A 5,710-nucleotide genomic window follows, 5' to 3' on the forward strand; every position below is an offset into this window, starting at 1 on the left:
GTTAGTTTTTAATGCGGGAGAAATTAGAGAGCCACGCTTCGAATACAGAATCTACAGTGAGTGAGGGACACTACGCGATGCCAGGCCTGGGGTATAGAAGTTACCCTGGTCTTGAGGTGCTTCCGCTTCGTGGGAAAACTCCCAGTGGGTGCTGTGCTTCCTAAGTGGGTGCTCCGGGGCCTCGGAAGACACGCCAAAACCACAAACCCTCGTGGGTGAGGTCCTCTATGCCAGGCTGCCAGGAGCTACGGGCACTACTGTGGTGAAGTCTGGCCACAGAACGTGGACGAAGCTCAGCCGGCCAGTGCAGGGAACCTCTGCCCTACTGCAACTCTGGCTTACTGAACTCTGCCATACCCGGCCTTGTGTAGCTTCAGGGCGACGCCGGTCAAGCGTTGATCACCGCAGTTTCCGTAGTGTAGTGGTTATCACGTTCGCCTCACACGCGAAAGGTCCCCGGTTCGAAACCGGGCGAAAACAGGTTTATTTAGTTTTGTTTTGTTTTTCCCCTTGGTCTAGTCTTCAACGCTTCTTCTGCGTGCAGAGGAGAAGGTGGCTGTTGCATAGAAGGGAGGACGTGTTTGTCTAACTGTCCCTCTGTTTCAGAGAAACAGGCGGCGAAATGGGACTGCAGCAAAGCGGCGCTCACCTCAGCCACCCTATAAGTGCTCGCAATGTAAATCCAGGTCTCACGCCTTTCCTCATGTCTTGCTCTTTCCACCGGAAGTCCGTGCAGCCACCTCTCCTGTCTAGGGATCTGCAAGCTTCGGATCCTCCGGCTCTAGTGCCTAGGACAGGGCTAAGCGCACAGTATGCTTTCCGTAATACTTGTGCAATTACTTCTCAAAGAATGCCTGCACTTCTGCATGTAGATCTTAGTCTCTAGGGACAGAAAACTGACTCCCCGCCAGCTCCCTGGCTAGTTCAGTCGGTAAAGTATGAGACTGTTAATCTCAGGACCGTGGGCTCGATCCCCAAGTTTGGTGGTTTTTTTCTTTTCTTTATTTTTCTTTTTATCATTTTTAATTATTTTACAAACGAGAGAGGAACTTTTGCTACAAAGGCAACACGGTACTTTCCTGACCAAGACTTTGCAGCGGCAGCTGCGGCAACACTGACGGTAGACGCTATATCTGGGCCACAACAGGTGATCCCAGCAGCTGCGCGGAAGACCTGCAATTGAATATGTCCACAGCCCTAGGAGCCCTGCTGGCCCTAGTAGAATGAGTGAGAAGTTAGTACCTGCAGACAAATTCCTGGAGGTCAGCAACTCAGGCGAGGGTTCTCCTGCTAAAATCCATCCACCCACACTCAACACGTGTTAGGTGCGTTCTGTTTACCAGATGACCTGCCCTTGTGATGGGGACCACCTGCGTTAGAGAGGATGGAGTGCCTTAGAGAATCTGGGGTGAGACCCTAGGGCTGCCCCGGGCGTTTATGAATGTCATACCGTATCAATCTGATTCACTACCACCGTACTATGTAATTTAGTGGTTAGCTTTCCACTCTCTGTGGCCTGGTTTCGATTTCTGGTCAGTAAAGAGGTGCTCTATGTTATCTGAGATCCTCATCTTCAGCATATTCTCTTTATGCTCTTGATTTTAAGAGCCCATCTGTTGTGAGATGTTGCCCCACACATTCCAGCCTCCAGTTTCCCCTGACATGTAAAGGACTGTAAAAATGTCCTTTGTTAAACACTCTAATGTGGACCTCCTCAGTTCACCGTCTTGTCACGAAATTCTTCCTTTACCACAGCTGAAGTTCATTCGTTTATGCTGACTATTTCCTTAGTCCTGCAAATACAGCCCGTTTTCTATTTTCTAGCTGTCAAAGTTCTCCCATACGCACACCAGATCACAAAAGATCCTGTAAAGCTGGTTTATTAAACTTGCTAAGAGAAGGATAGCATCACCTTCAGTCTCAGAAGTGTGTCAAAGGAGGCAATTGAGGAGGGTTTAGTATAACACCCTATAAGGGCAGTCTGGACAGAAATTGGTCAGAGTTTGTAAAATAGGCAGAGTTGTAAGTATAGTCCTACCACATGCGTCCCTGGGGAATTACCGTGACTGTGGTCTTATCTTGGAAAATATGGGTCTAAACAAGCTGATCTTCAAAGAGTTTGAACTTTTGCGTTTTTGTCTTGTGCAAATGCTTGTGGATTCGTTTGCACATTGTGGTTTCAGGATCATTTCTTACCATCTTCACTGGGACTGGGAAACACTCCTAAAAGATTCTGGCTTTTTCATTAAAGTGAAGGCAAAGCGGACAGGCTTCTCTTCCCCAACCCCCAACAAACCGAGAGCACGACCAGCAGAGCTTTTTGCTACAATTCCTGCTTCCTCTCCTCTCTGCCCTTTCCACTGTAGCCCCTCTGGCCAGGCCAGATTTGGGATGTCCTTCCAGGTAAGTGATCCATGCTACTCTGGGCACAAAGGAGTCAAGTGTTCAACAGTTCAGACGTACAACAAACACAAGGAACCCTGGTAGGATCTTTGGTCTTTTTCCCCTTGGTGGTGATGGGGGCTATGGAGGCAGAGGAACTCGCTCTGATTTACATTTTAGAGGGATTCCTTCAGGACTGATGTAAGCAGGGAGTTAGAGGGGAGTGAGACTGCATCAAGGTCAGGGTCTGGAAGGACACAGTCATGGTCCAGACAGGAGGCGGTGGGCTCTGGGGAGAGGCAGCAGCCAGAGGGAGAAGCTGGTGAAAGAGTGGGATGCACGGTTTGCACGGCAGCAGGATGAGGAGGCCCCTGGGTTTCTGCTTTAGGTGGTTTCATAATGTAGGTCAGAGACAGGGATAGGGGAGTGGGGAGCAGAAAAACAATGAGTTTTCTTGAACAGGTTGGGCATGATACTTTGAGACATCTAAAAGGACATGTCCAAGACACAGGTGGATATGAAACTTGAGAGAGTGGTCTTTGCTAGAGTCACAAATGCAGAGCTAGGGTGTAGGTCATGCTGGGAGCCAGAAGTTGACTCTGCAGAGAGATGGCCTCCAGTAGATGGAGCAGAAGTCAGGACAGGAGGAAAGCCAGCAGCGAAGCTTCTACCGAGGCCAAGGGATTCGTGATGTGGAAAACGAAGGGGGAGATTGGCAGAGTCAAATTCAGCACACGGTCTAATAGAGGAGGCAGTAGAGCCTCCATGAATTGGGCTCCATGGAGGCCCATAATGACCTTGACTAGAGAACTAGACTTGAACAAGACCGGCTCCTGCCCTTCATCCTGGTTTAAAGGGGCCTCTAGATCACAGACACATCAAGGATCCCTGCTCAGCAAAATTCTGCCTCCGTTCTAAATTCCGACTCCCCAGGAATCCGGGAATCAGCGTTGATGATGGAAAAACACTTTGCAATATTAAACAATCGATATGACTCTTAACTTTGCATATATGTATATGTACATATAACTTGTTAAGCCTCATCCACTCTGTACATTGAATGTTAGGATTGACGAGTTTTATTTTTATAAGAATAATTAAAATATTTCATTAAATTTTCAAAATTTAATACAAATTTCAGCTTTATTTAAATAACACTGACAAAATTTGACATTTATTAATTTCAATTTTGCCGTTTTAAAAATAATTTTGCATAATTAGAAGAAGTATATAATTATTTTTTAAAGCACATAAAAAATTTCATTTTATGACATATTTTTTTTAACTTACATTTTGACGAAAATATATCCAAATCTCATATAATTTGAATGCATTTTGCATTTTTTAATCCTCTCGATTGTTATTGTTAATAAAGCACAAACTTTGTGAAAATGTAAATCCTCTGGCTGTCTTCTCTGAAAGAAAAGTAACCAATGGGAAGGGTTACCCAGTCTTAAAGCTTCGGAGCCACATTTATCTTTCCTCCTGCGAGGACTGCTAGTTTCATTCGTTCCTTTTTTTTTTTTTTTTTTAATTTAATTGGACGTTTAATTTTCATTACCCGCTTATGGGTCACACTTCACAGTTTGACAAACACCATTACCCAGGGCCGCAGGAAAACTTTCAAGAGCTCTGACCAGGTGGGTGGAGCTTCGAGAACTGGATGAGGACCGTAACTCTTACAAAGTTGATGGAAGACAACCCAAATTGCTATTTCCGTGGTGTAGTGGTTATCAGCGCCACCTAAAAGGCGAAAGGTCTTCGGTTCGAAAGTAGGAGGAACCATCCCTGGGAACTTCCATTCTAGCTTTCGTGGTTTTTTTCCTATCAGTGATTCATTTAGTTCAGTTATAAAAGGCGAAAGGTCTTCGGTTCGAAAGTAGGAGGAACCATCCTTGGGAACTTCCATTCTAGCTTTCGTGGTTTTTTTCCTATCAGTGATTCATTTAGTTCAGTTATTTGTCGTTGGGATGTACGTGTATGTGTGTATACTTTGTTTACTTTGTTATACAGTTTTAGCTCTACTCGTGTCTTTTCCAATCCATTATCAGTTCACTCCAACCAGTGTATTTCAGGTTTAGGTCTCTGGGTGAGAAGGCGGTGGTCCTATGTCATTACAACCTTCCTTCAAAGAACTTGAGACCTAGCGGATCAAATACAGCTGGCTACACGGGAATGCCACGCAATGACAAATGAAATGTTAAAAAGTGCAAGAAGGAATGGTTGGAAATGTTTGGTAGGAGTTCAGGCGGGGAAAAGTGTTTTCAGGAAAGGCAGTAGTGGTAGTGATAACCATAACATCCACAACACACCGAGGCTACCCTGTGCTTCCTTCAGAGGAACGTGACAATACTGTGAGTTAGGCAATATTTTTGTTCCTAGTTTACAGATGAAGCCACTGAGGCACAAACAGTCTACCCGTGCCAAAATGTGGGGTAGAGGAAATAGAAGACAGAGCTAAAGAACAGAAAAAGGGAAAAGAAACAAGGCACCGAGAGAAATTCAAGTGAGACACAGTCGGAGAAGTAGCGTTCGTTCGGCCAGCAGAGTGCTGGTGACTTGGCGGAAAGTCAAGTGTCTAGAGTTCTAAGGAAAGCCCAGTCGAACACCTCCAAGCCCAGCCGTTCCCGCACTGAGCCAGTGGCGATCGCGACAACCACCCCACTGTGGACACCAGCGTAAGCGAGTCTGAGATTTTCTACCCCGACTGGTTTCTCTCCCAGCAACCCCCTTTCTCACTCACCTGTCCTCAGTGGGAGCACCTCTGCTCCTCCCGTCAGCACTTGAAGCTTCGGCCCCTTGCGCGTGCCCACCAGTGCCCCACTTTTAGTCTACTCTGCAGCCCTCCCAATGCCTGGTGTGTCCTCGGGGCGGTGGAGGGCGGTCTGACGGACCATCAGCCTCTCCGGAGGTGTCGCCGTTAGCCTCCCTTTTCACCAAGATCCTTCCTTGCAGTGCATTCATTGGCCTCGGGCTAGGCATATTGGGAAGCCTCCAGAGGTGACCTCTTCAAGGAACCCGGGGAAAGAAAGGCAGCATAGGCTTCAGAGAAGCAGCTGGAGAGGCGGTCGGGGCTCCCAATCTAGAGCTCCTGGCAGGCAAAATGTCAGCAGAGACATGCATACATCGTATGGCTCCCCGCAAAACAGCATGCTTCCACACCTGGAAAATAAGATTACACACACCGGACAGACAGACTTACACACATGACTAGCAGCTCCTTTCCCAGAACTTCTGCCAGATTTGAAAGTCAAATATATAAAACACCAAAGTGGTATATCAATTTTTAAAGCTTCTTACATCTTAAATGCAGCCAGAGCATAATGAA

The 5,710-nt window shown here is 46.6% G+C and overlaps 1 non-coding gene across 1 annotated transcript; it reads left to right on the forward strand.

Annotated features, from left to right (window-relative positions):
- Positions 1-407: 407 nt before the first annotated feature.
- Positions 408-480, forward strand: TRNAV-CAC. Its single transcript has one exon. It is a non-coding gene; the product is annotated as a tRNA-Val (tRNA).
- The last annotated feature ends 5,230 nt before the right edge of the window (positions 481-5,710 follow it).

Source organism: Galeopterus variegatus, unplaced genomic scaffold, assembly GCF_000696425.1.
Source record: "Galeopterus variegatus unplaced genomic scaffold, G_variegatus-3.0.2 Scaffold2374, whole genome shotgun sequence".
NCBI classification, from domain to species: Eukaryota; Metazoa; Chordata; class Mammalia; order Dermoptera; family Cynocephalidae; genus Galeopterus; species Galeopterus variegatus.